At 37.4% G+C, this 19,083-nt stretch overlaps 1 long non-coding RNA gene across 1 annotated transcript; it reads right to left on the reverse strand.

Moving 5' to 3' along the window:
* Nucleotides 1-6,696: 6,696 nt before the first annotated feature.
* Nucleotides 6,697-17,698, reverse strand: LOC138064078 (uncharacterized). The gene is made up of 4 exons (XR_011137324.1): nucleotides 17,012-17,698; nucleotides 10,789-15,743; nucleotides 9,982-10,016; nucleotides 6,697-6,786 (listed from the first exon to the last, which is right to left on the reverse strand). It is a non-coding gene; the product is annotated as an uncharacterized lncRNA (long non-coding RNA).
* Nucleotides 17,699-19,083: the final 1,385 nt, after the last annotated feature.

Raw genomic sequence — 19,083 nt, forward strand, 5'->3', positions numbered from 1 at the left:
GTTTTCCTTACAAAGCATTTTTGAAAAATTTCTCATGTCTTCATCGTCAAAACTAGATTTTTGATAAGTAGAGAAATCACTTTTTTCATCAAGTTTGTTAATTGTTCATCTTTTCTATCAATTTCATCATTCACTAGTACATCATCTTCCATTCTTTTCTTCCTCACTCTGATTTTACTGGTACCCATTAAAATCATTTTCCTCATGTATCACTTCCTCTCTGAATCTTTTCATTAACTTTTACAAGGTTCCTGCCTCAGCTTCTAGTGTTCACCTTCTCCCTTCATTACTCCATCAACACCTTCAATACTGCGGGCTTGAGTTGTTTTGTTTTGTTTTTCTCTTTTTTCAATTATGAGAATATCCTCCTTCTACTGGTGTATCACAGAGATGTCTTTTCAATCAAACACTTGCCACAGAGCCTGTCACTGAAGGGAAAACTGTTGTATAAGTTGTTGCATAAGGCATTTTTATTTCAAAAAGCCATCTTCCAGATAATTCTTGCTCCTTGGGAATTGCCACCTTTTGTCTGACTTTTAAAGACACTTGAAATAGAAACTCATAGTTCAGGAACTATGCCTTTCTCTATGTTTTATACCACATTCAGCACTGTGTTTTCAATAATAAGGAATGGAAATCAATGAGGGTGGGCACGAAAAAATGTCTCTCATTACAGATTTTTTTCATAGTAAAAGAAGGTTGCTTTTAGGGAAAAAAAAGATCTGTATATTACACTACAGTAAACTCATGAAAAAAGCAAGCATCCTGTGCTGTGCAAGTAAAATAACTTGGAAAAGGTGATGAGCAGTGAGGTGTCACAGTTCGCTGATGGTATCATCAGCAAATTTGTAAGCACAAGGGCTAGCTGTGAAAAATGGCAGAAGCGCCTTACTGGACTGAGTAATGAAACAAGAGGTCAAAATTGATGTCAGTAAATACCAGGTGATGCATACTGGGCAAAACGCAGTCCCAACTCCCTCTATAATAAGGGAGACTCCAGATAGATCATCATTCCCAGAGCAGGACCTTGGGGCTACGGTAGATAGTTCAGTAAAAGCATTAGCTTGTGCTCTGGCGGAGTCAAAACAAGCAAATAAAACAGGAAACATTATTACGCTGCTGTATAAACCCCTCTTTCACTCCCTCTTTGAATGCTGCATGCAGTTCTGCTCCCCTCCTTTTGGCAAGGATGACGAAAGGTTCTGAATGAGCTTGTGCATGAGGAAGCGGGACTAGGTCGGGAGACTTCAGGCTGGAAAAGGGATAACTGGAGATGCAGGAATATGATAAAGATCTAAAAAAAATCAAGGGAGCCTAGGAGGTATGGCTAAGGACCAATTGTTTACTGTCTTCTCTGTTACAAGAAGTAGCTGGCAGCAAAGAAATTCAGTAGAAGTGAAGTTAAAAACTGCACAGGTGGTTCTTCCCAGTATGGAAGGAAATAGGAAGGCATTGTGGATGCTAAAATGTATACAGGATGAAGGGGAAATTGGGCAAAAAATTGGAAGAGACACCTGTTGGAGGTTTACTAAGGTCTAATATTAATTAATATATGTTATATGCATGTATATAGGAATATATTGATACATATGTATTAATTATATATTACCAAATAAAGTTTAATAAATGCACAAAATCACACGGACCTCCGGAAATCCATTAAGATGAAGTTGAAGGCTAGGAAAGTACTTTGGGGGAAGTACTGCAAAAATTTCTTATTCTTTCCTTGGCACCCTGAGCACCTGCTTATGGCCACTGCTGGAGCCCGCATACCTGGCTAGGTAGACCTGTGGCCTGGCTTCAACCCGAAGGCCTTGTACCCACAAGGCAGTAGAGGGTACTGCTGGAAACCTACTGCCCACCCTTGCCTTTACAATATACATATAGAAGAGAGAGTTCAACACAAACATTTCCCTGCTTTGATAAACCAGGGGATATTGTCCTATTTGAGCACTTTCTTACCCAATTTAACCACACACAAGGGCAAACGATGTGCTTTTTGTTAAGAAACGCACGCATCTCCCAGTTTTCATTTTCAAGCAATGGTATCATCTAATTACTATCTTACACGTTATAGCTGCTGCCTGTTTATACAAATGCATTTTTGATAACCGATGAAAAGTTGGCACAACTTTATAACATGTAAAATGAAAGACTGAAAAACCACTGGACTCAAAAAAAGGTGACAGAAAGGAGCCAAAAAGGACTCAATTTCAAGATTGAAAGAAAGTTTGAGAAACTGGAAAATGAGCTTCATCACACACTTTGGGAGGATGAATGGTAATAAGTTTTCTTACATTCAGCAGAAGTAGATCATGCTGAGGCGTGCACTGAAAAGGGAAAGAAGGGGAAAGACAGCTAACTATATTCTTACTCAAGTAGGTGAGTTTACTTACATTCTGTGCAGTTTCTCATATTTAAATATAATTAAAAGATAAAGAAAGTGTCTTCCCATGAAGAAAAGAGAGAAGTAGTTCATTCTCTGGAAACGAAATATCCAAATCTTTGATAGCGTATATTAAGTATGTGGACTAACCAGCCTTTCCAGTCTTTTTTGATGATGCTGATAAAGAGAGCATGGTGAGAGATTCTAGTAAACACACTGAGAATTTAAATCAATACTCTACTTTAACGGCATTAGGCATTTTGCAGGTTTTCCGTTTGTTTTTTGGAAGGGTGGAGAGTCTGTTTGGGACTTCTTCCTCTCAGCACCTTGGTATAGGTTATGGTTACACTCTCAAGACAGGTAGTTCACCACATGATGAGCTTCAGCTTAACATCAGACCTTCTTTAGAAAGCACAGAAATATTACCCATACTAGTTTTCTGCTTTGTATAATCTGAAATGGATTTATGCTTAGTTCTTGCAGGCACCAGCACACTGTCTTGCCAGAAGCCTCTACTGGCAGGTGACCTACTTTTCCTGAAGAGCTGCTCTCATCTTCCAGTTTCCAGTTGAAAGGAAGTATATAATCAGATTCTTTATTAGAGTGTGCCTTTCTCTGACAGGTTACAACAATTATGCAAGTATTAAAAATGCATTTTAGCTTACAAACAAGGAACAAATAGTTCTTTAAAGGAGACAGAGAAATTGAAAAGTAGTAGAACCTAAGATAAAATCCTAAAATACCCCCAAGCCCTCCTATTCCTTTAACTGCTTTTCCTGACTGACCCTTGAAATGCTTGTGAAAAAGTGGAGTTCTTATTTCAGTTTAACATCTAGACAGCTACTGAATACTATGTTAAGATTGAAAATTTTTAGATATATTTCCTTGACACAAAAGTAGTATCAGAGCATTACTGAACTGTTATGCCTCAAGCTTATCGGAAATTATTCTAAAACCAAAGCCACAGGATGTTTAACTTTGTGTCAATTAATTCTTTTGTTAACTCTTGTTACAAAACTATTAGTAATACAGAGCAGTATTAATCTGCCCTCAAATATTTCTATATCCTATTATCTCATATTAGCAGAAATATCCTTCTTATTTACAGATTCGAGTTGTTTAACCACTGAAGAGCACATGATTTGCATCAGTTCCTCAGAGCACTGTCTCTTGGTCATACGTTGTACCTTTGGTTTAAGCAGAGCCCCAGATCTCCCATGCTCAAAACATTCAGATATTTAACTTGATTTGTGTCAAGAAGCCATAACAGAGGTGGGGGAAGACAAAGCTATTAGTTATTTAATGTAGAAGGCAAAGATACAAGTAAGATACATGTCCGTGAGTCTCATTTTTAACTTTGACAGCTAGAAGCAAAGGGTTGTTCACCACCAACCACTGAACCTGGAATTGCCTGGGAAGATCATCTTCTGCAGTTTCTGAGAAACTTCTGAAAGACATACTATTAGGGTTAAGCTTTTGGGTATCAAACTGAGCACCTGACAAATTAAGAAGCTTTTTAGATGAAGTTTCATTAGACATCACAGTTGTGCTATCAGCTACAAAGCCAATTGTAATGGGGTTGGGAACTTCTTGCTGCTATTGAACGAAGAGGCTACAAGCGAGAGCACAAGAACCGATCCTGGAAAGCGAACAAGGCAAGTACCAGCTCGGGATCGCATGGTGCCACTTACTCCAAAACAGCTTCCCACCCAGTAGTGTAATTGCAAACTGAAGTGCACTCAGTATCCAAAGACAACTGGATTTGGGGGGTAATTTAGGCCTGCTTAAATATAAAAGTGAGTTTTGTGCAGCAAAATTTGCAGACAAAATATTACCTCAGTCAAGTGGTTTGACAAAACTAGTAGAGGAAGGTTTAAACCCCTCTCTGCGGCCTTTCCCCAAAGAGACTCTCCTCAGTCTCCTCCTTTGGCCATTTCCCTCTTTCTCCCTTAAAAAAAAATCCTTCTCAGGCTTCTGTCTTGCCTGTCTGTGTCACCATAACAGTAGAGCTAAGGCTTTCATTTCTTTGTTTTCTGAACAGCTTCAAAAGAGGAATTGCTGTAGCAATGTGGATGACCTGATACTGATTCCATAGGAAATAGGTTCTCTAGGAGTTAATGCTGAAAAGTGAAAGCAATGGTAGATAGGTGGCTGGCAGTCCAAGGGACACTGCTAGACAGGTCTGGTCTTCAACAGCGAGCAGATACATAAACACATGGTGCACCGTATGCATTAATAATGTCATGCCTTAAAGGATTTATTGTCTCTATTTCCAGTCCACCATTATTATTCTCACATCCAAGCATAGTTGGCACCAGTGTATAAATTCATGCACTATCCAAATGGAACAACTTACTTATAGACCTTTGATACCTACTCTGAAAACATGTAAGTAGTAGTCATCAAGACAGTTTTATAAGAGGAGATGGTTTTTATACACTAGCTGTATCTTTAGGGGATGTCTCTGCAGAGGTTGCAAGCCAAGGTAAACAAGTATAATATTGATTTTAAATTATTACCAAGGTTTTATGGTCTCTGAAATACAGACAGAAACCAAGGTGCTTCAGACTTCTCCAGCCTGCGTTTACTAACGGATTGACTTCACGTTAGCAATTTAATGTGTTTTCTGCCAGCATTTGTTTGTCAGGTTAAAAGTTAAATACTTCCTGGCTATATTTCCTTGTTACCAATTTCCCACAGAATCTCAACAATTTTGTGGTGAAACAAGCAAGGTAGTAATAAAAATTAAAATGATCTGTCTTTCTACCTCCATTATACCATGGGGAAAAGACTAGCGCCTTTTTTTTTTCTTTTTTCTTTTTTTTTTTTTTTTTTTTTTTTAAGTTTGAAGAAATCATGGGAAACTGAATCTTGAAAAAGTTAAAAGTTAGACTTTCTCCTAAGATGAATCAAACTCTATTTCTTCAAATCTCCCTGCTACCAATTTCTGTATCTTTTCTCAGGGAAAAAAAACTTTTTTCTAACACTACAGAGCAGTGTGGATGGATCGGTATTCCAAATGTATAGCCACTCTGATTGTGGATCCACCACTCCTTAATCATCAAATATCAAGAATACTTATGTTTCAATTACTGTAGCTCACATTCATTAATATCAGAGCTCCAAATCTGGCCTTTTTGGAAGGGTCAGCTCCGAAGAGGCCCAAACTAAGATCCACATGAGACCATTTAGAAATTACATTTGTTCGTATGTAAATACAGATGCTTTATGAGTCTAGACTGCTTCTACTCTTAGGATTAGATATATCCTGTAAAAGTTTTGAGTCATAATTTAACTCAGAAAAAATATCGGATTTAACTGTCTTGTACTTTGTTCCATCTCCTCACCTTTTTAGTGTTTAATGTTTTCCAAAGTATGACGTGTATTTGTTTCCACAGTGATTGCTCTACCATTCACATGGTTACTGATTAAACTGAGTGGAGTTAAAGGATTATCCTGAGATAAGACTCTTTCAAGGAACACGTGGGTTTTTTTTGAGTATCACAAGCCAAATATAGTTAATTTTGCAGCTCTAAGCATGGTTTTTTTTTTCTTCAGTAAGTATGTGAGGAATTGCCTTCTGATTGGCCCATATATAGATAGATTTCACTGTATCACAGTGACTACTTGTTTAAGTAATTTACGTTATCTTATTTTTGACATGTAACACCCACTTTTTAAATGTGTGCAGCCTACATGTTCTTGATGATGAGAACATCAAGTGCTCATTAAATCTTAATGTCCAACCCTCTGCATGACAAACTCAGCGCATAAAATTCCTACTATGAAAGGATGTTCCTTAAATTGTTGCTTATGACCTCTGCTTCTAAAATTGGAGACATAACGTTACCTCACAGCTTGTTGGGCATCTAACAATCATTGTTTTTGAAGTCCCTGAGATCACTGCCAAATACACAGATAAAAAGAAATACCATCTTTGCATTCAAGAAGAAGTTACGGTAAATGAGCTGCAATAATGGGAGAATTAACACAGTTAATCTTTGGATAGGGACTTCAAGGGACCGTGTTTTAAAAAATAGCAAGCATGAGACAAAATCATGATGCCAAACATCCCCTATAGATTACTATATTTATCTGTAGTTGTAAAGGGGTAAGCAAGTGACTACTGGCCTGCTAAGCTTGTGGTTTTGAATACAACTGCGGCCTTTTCCATAGCAATTCCTCTCTGACTCGCGCTCAGTTTCCAGCGCAATGTGATGGGGAAGCTGGCAATAGGAGCAGCTCTGCATTCTTTCTTTTCTTCCTGCCATCAGATGCCCTGAATAGACCGTGTTTTCTTCAGGGTCAGCCCCAAAGTAGACCTCCTGCAGACTGGTGCATAGCCATGGCCTCCAGCTGTTCTGAGCCTGGGTTGCAAGGGCTCTTCCTTATGTTGTTCCCTAGAGAAGAGAAACAGAATGAGCTATGGTTATGATGGGACTATGTGGAATTCCATTTTCCCCACTGTCCCATTTTCCAATCAGTTATGCTTGTGTGCAGTGACAGGAAAATACTGACATCCCCCATGACATGGCAAAAGATGCATTAGTGTGGAGGCTGCAAGCTACAAGCGTGTATACAGGGTGAAGTGCTATGAATTACCAAGCTATAAATTTTGATGAGATTGTCTGCTGCCACAGTGACACATGCAGTGTAAGTGCCCTGTTAGAGTAGAATAAAGGTATTGCGAACTTTAACAGGATACAGAAAACAGAGTGTGTGGGTACTTAAAAATAAAGACTTATAACAGACATCGAGGTTTTTAAAAGGTACTAAAGGCTATAACATTAAGTTAAGTTGCTAGGAAATAATTATTACCACTCTCAAGATACTATAATTGAAAGCTAAGCAATGCTAATGAGACCATCAACTTTGCAAGTTTAAGAGCAGAGTACATCAGGATTTAACAGCATCACATTCTTTGTGCAGAAAGCTACAAAGTTAAATGAATAATCAATAGCACTGACAGTTCTGGAGGGACATTGACTTTCATTGTTGAGACATTCTAGAAGTAATAAAATGTTACAAAATGTCAACAAAAGCCCACAGTTAAGGCACGTGGAGGAAGGGCAGACTTAAAAAATTGAAGATGTGCAAATTTTATATTTAACCTGGTACTCTCAGAGACTCTTCAGAACTGCCACAGTAATGAGTTTTAGAACTAAAGTAGACTCTACCTATACCAAGTATGCAAGCAAGTTAAGAATGAATGGAAAGAACAGATCACGTTTACAGTTCCCTGTGTGATAACCCACCCTTGTCATGAGATTACCAGTAAGTACTGCAGTTTCTCTGGGATATGTTCAGGAGTAGATACTATTTTGGAAAAATTAAAAAATGAAAAAAAAGGAGGGGGGACTGAAAAGCAAAATAGCTGATATTTAATTGGCTTTAATATGACTGAAACCACATTCACATGCTGAAAATGAACACCTTATTTAAGGTCTCAAAATAGTACTTGATACCTGGTTTTATGATTATATCTAAGATATATTTATATTTACATATAAATATATATTTACATATGAAAAATTCAAAGATGTATAATCCTATAAAAAACACTCCTGAGACACCATCATTATAACGTATCGGAAAAGAACGTATGTTACAACACAGGTCGTTGTTACCTATGTTGACATACAGCTTTACTTTGAAAGATAATGTCGGTTAACATCTTTTAAAGATTAAGATTTAAACCTTAATTAAAAGTTCTGAATAAAAAGCTAGAAAATAAAAAACCCTCTCCCCTGCTTTTCAGTTGAGATGTTTACAAAGTAAAGGAAAAATCAAATGGACCAGAACTGATTTCTGTTTTGCTGTACAGACCTACAGGGAGGTATGTGACTAACTGTCAAATGTCATTATACTGCAATGATAGGCTTCAGCCTTTTTCTAAGCTTGCCAAGCCCAATGGCATCTGATGGCTACATTTTCCAATTTATAATGCAGACATGTTTTGCTAGATTATGTATTTACCGATTTCCATTCCTTTTTCCTGAAACAATAGTAAATACTGCCAAGAAACTCCACCATTAATAATTGGTAATGGGACAGTATGGAGGAACTAAATAGTAAACTTAGAGTTAATTACACTGGGATAATGAGAGCATTATCATCACCTTTCAGCATTTCTTTTTCTCATAAGCAAAGATGAGAGATCACAATGAAAGGACTCATTTGCATGGACTCCACTGTGGGTGTCTGGGTGCATGCGAGTTGTATGGTAAGAGAAAGACAGTTTCTCATCAAACACTGTGTTTGGTACTTGCTTTCAGTACGGTATGTCATAAATCTTTGATGGCTGAATTGATTTTATATATAAATAATTTTTAAAAATGATAATAGAATTATTTCTATGTAAATAGGCTAATGAGTTATCTATCCTTACAGAAACAAAAAGTGATTTATAACTTTAATATTATTCAAGGATAAATTCTGAGCCTATTAAGGGACCATGACTCAGCCCCAAGAACTTTTTTTCTGATAAAAGACTTGCAGCTTGCTGAAGCATGGTCTGAATAAGCCCTGGCTGAAGGCTATGGTCTTAACCCACAAGTGAACTCAGTGCAACTGTGAGGAGGCCTGCCAGTCTCTGCAGATGTAAAGTGCGCACCTGCATGAAGTGGCAAGTATTCAGAGTCTGGCTCAGCATTTAAACCCTGACCAACTCCCTGCTATTGCGAGTAACTGTATCTTATAATTCTGTTTATAAAGAGAATTTGTCATACAGGTTACACTTGCACTTCCCATCTGAAACAGGTTGGGTTTTGTGGCACTACTTCCACTGGAGGAATACCTGAGAAACTCATTCTTCCGATGATTAGCAATTATCTTCTCTTTTCCAGTCTGCAGCCACTCCTAGGCTGATTTATTTTTCTTTTGCCAGTATAGCTCTTCAGGTTTGATCGGGTTTTTTTTTTTTCCTCTCTAGTGTTTATCTCCTGATGCTTATACAGAGAGCAAATATATCCTTTCATTCTACAAGTTTTATAAGCCAATCATTTTAAAATTATGTTCATGGTGCATATTTGGCCAGTGCCTGAGACTCCTACATTTTTATTGCATCCAAAATAATACCCAGTCAGGCACCAGCCTCTCCGTTTGTCAACGGCAGCCAACAGCTAGGAAGCAGTAAGGAACAGCTTTTTAAACTGTCTCTTAGCTGTGACAGTCTCAGCTCTCCGCTTTGATGGTTAAACCCAGCCAGATTGGACCCTTTACCACACCAAACTGCTTGCATACAGGAAGCAGCTAATGCTTGTCCACCAACAGCCTGAATTCTCTTTGTGCTGATCTTTGAACACTATAGAATTTTTTTTTTTTTTTTTTTTTTAAAACGATGGGATCAAATAAGGTATGATAATACAGGCGTGACCTTTGCTTTCTATTCAGCAGAAATAGTTGGCATTTGATAGAGAAGTTTACTGCAACAGTTATTGAAAAAGGCTAAAAGTATAATCAAGTCTTTGCGAGGTTGTATGCAACAAAAAGAATACAAGTATCATCTTGCGGAAACAAAATGTTACTAATAATTATTAAGCATTAATTATTATTTTAGATAGCAGTGAGAAAGTGCTTGCTCCTATTTATCTTACCTATTTTTCAGGCATACGAGGATTACTTGCTCTCCCTAGGAGAAAAGAAAAATATATGTCATTTACTATAAACTGCAGAAACAGGGGATTATCTGACAGATCCACGGTAGGAGAGGTGCAGCTGTGGCAATAATAAACTAAAGAGCATCTTTGCCGTACTCTTTGGGACCTGGTAAAGCTATTGCACTCCACGAAGCTGCTATTCTCCGTGTAGTCAGTGAGATTACATATGAGTTTATCTGACCATTAACCTAAATAAATCTGGATCATAATTTGGATTCTAGAGTAGATCTGCAAAAAATAAGTATTAATCTAGCTATCTTCAGTAGTTTGAATGCAAGTCAAGTGGCCAACGTAGAGGCATCTGAACTGCCTCAAATTTGCAGAACAAAAGGATGATACGTGAAAATAGGGCAATTTTAATACAAGCACATACTTGTGAAAGGGCCAAGATTTTAAAAACATTTAATGCTCTGCATGTGCTGGTAACTGACATGTAATATTGATGACCAAAACAGGATGAGTTCAAAACTCAATAGCTAGAAATACCCTAACTTTTTCTCTCAACAGTATCTGAATGTCTGTCTTCTTTAAAATTAACGACTGAATTTTCAAAAACATATAAACGAAGTGATTTTGTCCATCTTTAAGCTAGATGTTTCCAGTAAGTTCCAATACATATTTGAATTCAAGTTACTTTTGAAAATACCGTCCTGATCATCTTTCACTTTATTTATTCCGGTGGTATTCAGAAATAAGGTGTGGTGGGGCTGGTAAAACAATATGGTGCTGGGTGCCATCCTTTACCTGAATGCCTGCAAAAACACTGCTGGAAAGACTTAGTCTCCGTGCACATTTATGTTTTGCTTCCAAAATACTTTTTCATGCACTCTGAAATTTGTTTTCCATAATTTCTTACCAGGAAAGAGTTATCTCTTATTGCTGCCTATATACACACACGAGAGAGAAATACATTCATTAAATTCATGGAGGAAGGGAGTTGCATCACATACCATACAATATTAGAGTAAGGTTTCATTAAGACCCTTTATTTTGTACTGATGTCAGTGTAAACTCACCTTCACTTCACACTTTTATTGACATTGGCTCTTCATCAGTCTTTCTCTTCGGATTAGTTACTCCTATATATATATATGTATATGTATTTAGTGCCTTAAATTGCTAATGACTACAAAGCATCTCTGGTACCTGGCTCCAAATCCTGCATTGCCCCATCCTACTGAATTTGATGTATATTTGCACATCCTGAATTGAATGGCAAAAATCGCCATTTAATAGTTAAAATGTGAAATAAAGAGATAGAAGATAGCAGAAACTCTTACTATTTATATGCCAATACGTACTTTTAAGTTTGGCTGCAATTATTTCTACTGCGAATACTTTTTCCATGTGACCAAAAATAGAAAGATTTCCTCACAGTGTATCCTGGAAGTTCTGAAGGGATGTGCAGCACGCTGAGGTGAGGGGGCCTGTGCCTGATTGGCTACGAACTCATAGAAAACTGAGAATCTCCATCTGCCTCTCTCATATATAAAGAAAGGGGAACTAAAAGCCCAGATTTTCAAGCAGCTGGAGACTGGGGCACTTTTGTGCTGTGTCACTGCTTGACCTTTGTGACTCAAGTCAGTGTTCTGGTATAAAAGTGTATGGAAGATGCATAGCGAGAAAATGTGAAGTTTTTGTTCAAGATTAGAGACATTAAATAACATGAACTAAATTCTAGTTTGAGTACAAGTTAAAGGATGCAGAAATTATTTCCTGAAGTTCTATACTCTTTTACAAAAAACAGACTGTGTTATTAACAGCTCCTCTAGGCATCTAGGACATCAGAGTCAGTATAGATTCTCTTTTACAGGAAAGGCTTGGAGACTCCTTACTGCGTCCAGACAAGCACTGGAAATACAGATGACCTGAGTTAATTAGTTTAAAGCAAAAACAATCACCTTCAGACACAAACTTAAGCCATCTGCAAATTATCGTACCTCCATTGCTAAGATGCATATCCCTGCGTTGTTCTTCTGTTTTGTTCTGTTTTTCATTACACACCCTAAGTTGCTTCCTTGCTGTAATGGATTTCATGAAATACTTTGTCATTACTCTTTGCATGCTTGGAACAGGTTTTTTGCAGAGGAAATTACTTTAGCACATCACTTCAGCTTCTCTTAGCTTGCTTTCCACTGGGAATGCATGGATTGTACTCATGAATAATGTGAAACACAGCTACTGCCGCTTGTCTTTTAGAGACAGAAACCATGTGCAAAGCATGAAATACAGAGTTTTTCTAATATGAAAATACATTTTCATGAGGAAACCACATAAGCTATACTCACCAGAAAAAACACTGTAAACCTGCTATATGTTTCCAAATTCTTTTAAACTAATGACAATAGGAACCGCTTTTTAAAATTTAGGAACTAAAAAAAGACTAAAATATGCCATTCCAAATTAAATGCAGAAATAAATGATGACAATCTATTCATAGGAGAAATCATGTTTCTTGGATATAGGATTAAGAACAAGCATTTGTTAGAATACACTGGTCCTTGCAAATCATGAACTTAGGAAAATTGTCCAACCCTATCTCATTTTACAGACTGCAGCTTGATAAATCGTCAATATTTTTCCAGCACGGAACTTCAAATAGTCACGCACTGCTAGTCTCGACCCATTCGGCAGACTGCTCAAGTATCCTCCTGGGTGCTCATTAAAATAACTGTCTGAAACAATGCAATTGCTCTTCCTCAGCTTTTTGGGTCTAGCCTTATGCCTGACCTCCACATAACTGTGAGAGGAGATGTTTACCACGGAGGTGGGAGGAGCGGTTCCTTTGGAGGCTTTAGCCTCTCTTCCCTTTAATGGCACCTCCGTACAGCATACGCATCTACGCATTCAGACACTTCTCCTTTGCAGGAGGAAATTTGCTTTTTTGCATTCAGAGGCTTCTTGCAATGCTTCCCTAGAGTGACAGATATTGTGAACTGCAGAGGTCTGTCTCCTGGAGATGACAAAGCCTGTTCTGAGGCTTTGGCTGGTCCTAGCACTGATCACCTAGCTTGTCACCTCCTGTCACAGTGATCAGGGAACGCTGCTGATTAGCTCACTGTACTGGGGCAGGCAGGTTTATGGTATAGATATGCTTCATTTGATAACAGCAATGTAATGGATTCACTGCCTGAATCTGACCATGACAGATTAGGTCAGATTCTCCTTCCACTTCTGGCATTTTCTAAGCGAAACTCTTCTACTTACTTTGGGGGAGGGAGGAGGCTTGTCAAAGGTGGTGGTGGGGAGATTCTTACTTTTAAGAATATGCTCTTCACTCTCAGCTTGCACCCAAAACATATCCCTGAAATATAACAGTTTAGTGATAATAGATGTTACCTGGCAGCTCCTTGACACAGAAGGACACTGAATTCCTTTAATTGTATGAAAATTTAAAACATATTTCCTGTAGCATTTATCAGCGGCAGACTACTCAGAACCCAGCTAGTGATTATTCGTAGGACAAGAGTTAATGAGCTCTCTGAACAGATTCACTTACATAAGGGCTAGCCATATGTCAAGAAACACTAGCAAGAAAAAAAAAAAAAACAGACCAGAAAGGAATTAATGCACCATCAGAACCGATTACATTTGTCCCAGCAAGGAACATAAACATATGCTTAACTTCAACTCCATTCTGCTAAGCCAGACCTCAGTAAACTGCACACTCGGAACCAAAACAGAGACCGAAATCCTGGCCCATCTCATAAAAATTCCATGTAGTCCACTGCAGAGAGATTTTACCTCTATTTTATATTTATATTTCCTTATCTCAAATTTTAATATATTAGTCTTTGCACTGGAACTTACTGAAATATGAATTTTTGGATACAGGATACTTTAAACAGGAACACAACAATTCACGTCTCCCTGCTTAGCAGGCTCTTACTGGATTATAAGTAATACACCTCCCGTGACATGTTGTTTCTGGTGATTTTATTGAGCTAGTAACTCTAATCTTATTTCTCAGCCCAAACATGTCTGCTAAAGACTAACAAAACTGTGTAGGTACCTTATGATATTTGGCGCATGGGAGCCACTAGTGATTATACTTTAAGCATCGAATAGGCATCCATCAGAAGCAAAAACCTATATTCACCATATTTCTACTCTGCTAGGTATGCAACCATTGTTAGTTTTCCCAGTGACAACACCTTCCCATCTGGGATTGTTCTCCTAATTTTAGACTATTTGTCTTTTTCCACTAAGGCTCTACCAGTGCCCTTGGATTTGCTAGTAGGTGATATAGCAATTCTCTGCTTTCCTCGGATAAAAGTATTTTGACAAGGAAGACCCAAGAGGGCTGCCAAACATGACAAACATTCCACAATTTTCAGAATCTTGTTAGGAATATATAGTGGTAGTGTGTAGTTACTGTGTATGTGCTACATCTTATTCAAGATAATTTCTTCAACATTGTCGCACACTCATGTGTACTAATGTCATCATTCATGTAGAGGATTACTGCAACAACATCTGAACTTTCTTACACTGAGGATGTAGTCCTCTTTCAGCTTGAAGAAGTCCCAATTAATTTATTGAATCTAAATCCTTCTTCTATTTCTTCATTAAAATATAATATGTACATATATATACAGTCTGTGAAGACTGAAATTAAATTTGGCTTTAAGTTAACTACAGACTTACTTCGGAAATACTGATACCAATGAATCAATTAAACTCTGGTGAACAGTTAGACAACTTACTCCCCGATTCTCCAGTTAGTGGCATTCTCTACTTTATGACTTGGATGGAAATTTGGATTTAGTCTTCCCCGCTGATTTGATTCAACACCTTAATTTAAATTGCATTGAAATCACTAGATACCCAAAGAAATCATTAAGCTCTGGATCCGAACCTAAAGATTAGAATTTCCAATGTGTTTTATTGGGATTCTCATAATGGAGAACATGAGATTATAATGGACCATACATGTACTCAGAGTACAAAATGGAATTTCAGAAGGTCGCAGCATTAGTCTTAAATTAAGAAGCTCCTAAAATTTCTGGAAAAAATCTAGTAGCCAATCACCTACATTTTTAGATGCTTAACCAATTTGCCATTCACATTTTTAGATACATTAACTTTTTTTTTTTTTAAACCCAGCTCCAAGTGTTCCAATGAATTAAGGTTTCACCAAAAGGTTAATGAACCTTTATCCTGCAAATGTTTACTCAAAAAATAATTCAAATATTCTCGGTAGGATTCATTGTGAATGCCCATTTCCCCGAGGCAGCAAGCTGACATGCCTCTTCTAACGAATTTTGGCCCAATCCAAGATCTACGCCTCCTCTGGGAAAGGCAAGGTGACTTGATACCATGCCAGGGCCCTGCTGAATTTGACAGTCAAGTTCTAACTTGCTTTGTTTTAGATGCATGAAGCTCTTTCAGTAAAATCCATGTTCTCGATAGGTAAAACTATTCCAGTTTTGTCTAGCTATCTTTGTTTTGGGAAAGCTTTTAGTGTCTCCAAGTCTCAAATGTGCACACTCCTCCTCTCAAACCCACAGTACAGGTAACCGCTTACACTTGCCTCTGGGACGTCAGTGCTCAGTATCTGGTATCTTGTCTTTGCTATAACATCTTCCCTTTATTTTTGATTTTGGTAAGAGAGTATTCAGCCTTCTAGTTCTAGTCAGAAAACGTGGCGATTCCAGTTGAAACCAGAAAGGTTAGCGAAGTCTGCTTTTTGGACAGTTCTAAAGTAATGAAAATAGGGTAAAAAGAGCTCAGGAAGGAAATAAAGTAATGACAAAGACAGGACTACTGTGACATAATCAGTTTTTGCAAACTTTAGGTAGGCAATTCTGTTTTAAGTGTTCCAGCCTCTTCACATCCCAATGAAAAAAAATACACTAGTAAATAGGAAAAAAAAGAAAAAGCTTTTTCTCTCTATTTTACCTTTGCACTTCACCATCTGCTCTATTAACAGTTCTTTTCATCTGTTTGCTCTGTCTTTTCTCCTGAGCACATAAAAAGGTTTAATTAAAGCAAAGCCTAATGCTGTTAGTGGCAGGAGAGCTGCCAACTCTGACAGTTTTAGTAAGTCAATTACATTGATCTAAGTATGCTAATACTCAATAAATTCCATCTATTCACAGCAGACCTTTGCCAATATTCCTTTATCTCCTATGAAAAACTAAGTTATGCAATTCAAATGAGTACTTGCAGAGCAGACCACGCCTTCTGCATTTATCTTTATAAATAGTTCTGCCCGAGAGAAAACAGAATGTCATCTGTTGTAACCTCTATCATAACCAGGAGCAGTTCTTGAGATTACAAAAAGGTCTAATATCAGCTTCATGAAAGTATCTCACCCCAAAAACATTTTAAGCCAGCACCAGACAATCACAAAATAACTTTCTTTCAAGGATTTCTTGCCATAACCCTTTCGTAGAGCAGATGTTCTAAACCTATCTGAAGGACATCTGTTATATCCGTCTATTACATTTTATCCTCTGTAATTTATCCAGAGGTGCAAAACAGATTCTACAAATCACTGACTCCTGTCACTGCCATAGCATTTAATATAGAAGAAAATACTCTGAAGAATGATATTTATCAGTGCACTACATAATAATACTAGCTAATATCATATATCTTTTCAAAATAAAGCCTTATCTTCCCTAATATCATTTGCCTTTATTCAGTGCTCCACAGCTGTATCTACTACATCACGATTAATTGAAATAAGGTTTGTGAAGTGACAAAGCATTGAACAGTCAGTGCTTTTCCCTTACATAAGAAAACAAATTTGCAGCAGTACAATAGTTTGTTTGACAATAACGTCTTGACAAAAATCTGTAAGCCTTCTAAAAAAAGACCGATTCTTGCCTCCTGAAAGACTAACGTCATTTTTTAGGTAACGTAATAAATACTAAAAGAGGGGGGGAACACAGGACAAGGACTGATGTCTAATGGTGAACATAATCAATAAGCAGCACGATCTATTGAAGTGCAGATTTACCTGAGAACTGCTGTCAGGCAAGTGCAAAAATGATGGCTGAGCAGTCCAACACCATTTCTCCAGCCATTTGTGATGACCGTAATAAATATCTGCTAGCAGTGGTTGATTTTCCATTTATTCTCCATTTTCAGGTTTTGCAAAGGGTACTGGAGACCTTAGTTACTTTACTTCACATCAAATTAACACACAGGAGGAAAAATAACAGGACCACAGTTTTGAGAGTAGATAGGATCATCTTTTAAATTCAGAACCTGAACTGTCCAAAAACAAAAAACAACCCACAACAAAATAACAAAACACCATTAAAAGCGCTGCCACAGTCTTATGCTACAGCACCCTCCATTAAGCTTAGTTTCTCTAAGTTTTGCTTCCACAACACCCTTGCCTACTTCTTCCACACATACAATCACCACACATACCCAAATTGTTATATTTTGGGTGGAATTAATACATTAGCTACTCCATTGAGATCAAGAACACATCAGCAGCTTTGTGCTGCAGTAGAACACCTACTGAGGAAACTAAATCAATCTTTTTCCATCAAGGACTATATTCCTACTTTTTCCTGGAAAGAGAAATTCAGCTATTCTGAAGCAGTTAACTGTTTCATACCCATAACTGCGGTGAAGACTTCAGATAAAGGACAGTTTAGCACTTAGGCAGTAAAGAATTAAGCTTCTTCAAAAAAATCACATCAGTATGCCCTAAAGAATTCTCCCCCTGGTTATTTCATTAATTTATTCTACTCTTGGGGGGGCAAAACTGTATATACACTACATAACGCAACTATCATTCCAAGAACAGTACACAGCTCATTTAAAGATTGATTACAAAGAACAGTTTGATTTGCCATTTTGTAGGAAAAGAGGAAAAAGCTACCAAGGTATTGTGTTGAGAAGGGAAGAAAACACAGTCAGCTTAAAAATAATGACTAATATTAGTTCTCTAGGTTTTCATGCCAATGTAAAAAAAAAAAATCATTTGCATTCAGTAAAAGATTACTGTTAATATTCAGAGATTATGCGCACCACAACTTCCGCGAAAAATAACAAGAGCTCCTGGTATGCAGTACTGTCCAAGATGGGCCTACATAGCTCTTCTCACACTCCTCACTTTTGATCATCTGCTCCACAGGAAGACCCACTTCTCAGAGAACAGAAAACAGCTGAGTAAAAGCAGGAGGAAATGAGGAAGATTCTATCCTGGGAATAAACTTACTTTCCATAAATGAAATACGGCCATCACTTTGTTTTCCTTTTTAAATAATCACTCTTGGAATCTCATTTGAATGATCTGTGTGATGCTGATCAATGCACATATCTAACGAAAACAAAAAGACCTCACTCATTCTGTCCTTTAATTCACATTTAAGAGCTCATTTTTAAGGAATAACACTTCGGTTATTCCCCTCCCCCCCTTTTTTTAAGCTAATGGAAAAACCCCCACAAGTTGAGGACCCTGAGGAAAAAAATGTTTTCCCCCCAGAAAAAGCTATGCAAACAGTAAATAAATATTACAATCATCACAGAGAATATTGCTTAAAAGACTCTCTAGTGACACCTTGTCCCCAGATGATCTTACTTGCAGTAAAAACTTTAGGAAAGGATTTTGTGGAAAGCAACTTGTGACATCTCTCCAGCTGACGTCAGCATAAAAGCAGTAACTTTTCACTATCAAATTCAAGTGCCTCAAAAATTATGTACTTGGTACTGAAGAAACATTTTTCTAAAAATAAATGTATGTAAAAAAGAATTAGCATTTTTTCCTTCTGTTACTAACTCTTAAGTAACATAAATACATAAAATAAAGTAACATTTCATAAGAAATTTAAGGCATTTTTGTGCACAGCTGTTGATTTATATAAGTGGACTTTACACTGCTAGGCAACATGATTAATACACCAGAAAAGAAGGTAAAAGTAGGTCAGTGATATAGGACAAGGATTCTTCAACTGAACTCCCCTCCCTGCCTCTAACTTGAAGCATAATGTTCATTTCTGAAGCTGTGGAACACTAAATAACACCATAACAAGACACAAGACAAGAATTATTGGACATTATCCATTCTTGATC

Source organism: Struthio camelus, chromosome W (assembly GCF_040807025.1).
Source record: "Struthio camelus isolate bStrCam1 chromosome W, bStrCam1.hap1, whole genome shotgun sequence".
Lineage (NCBI taxonomy): Eukaryota > Metazoa > Chordata > Aves > Struthioniformes > Struthionidae > Struthio > Struthio camelus.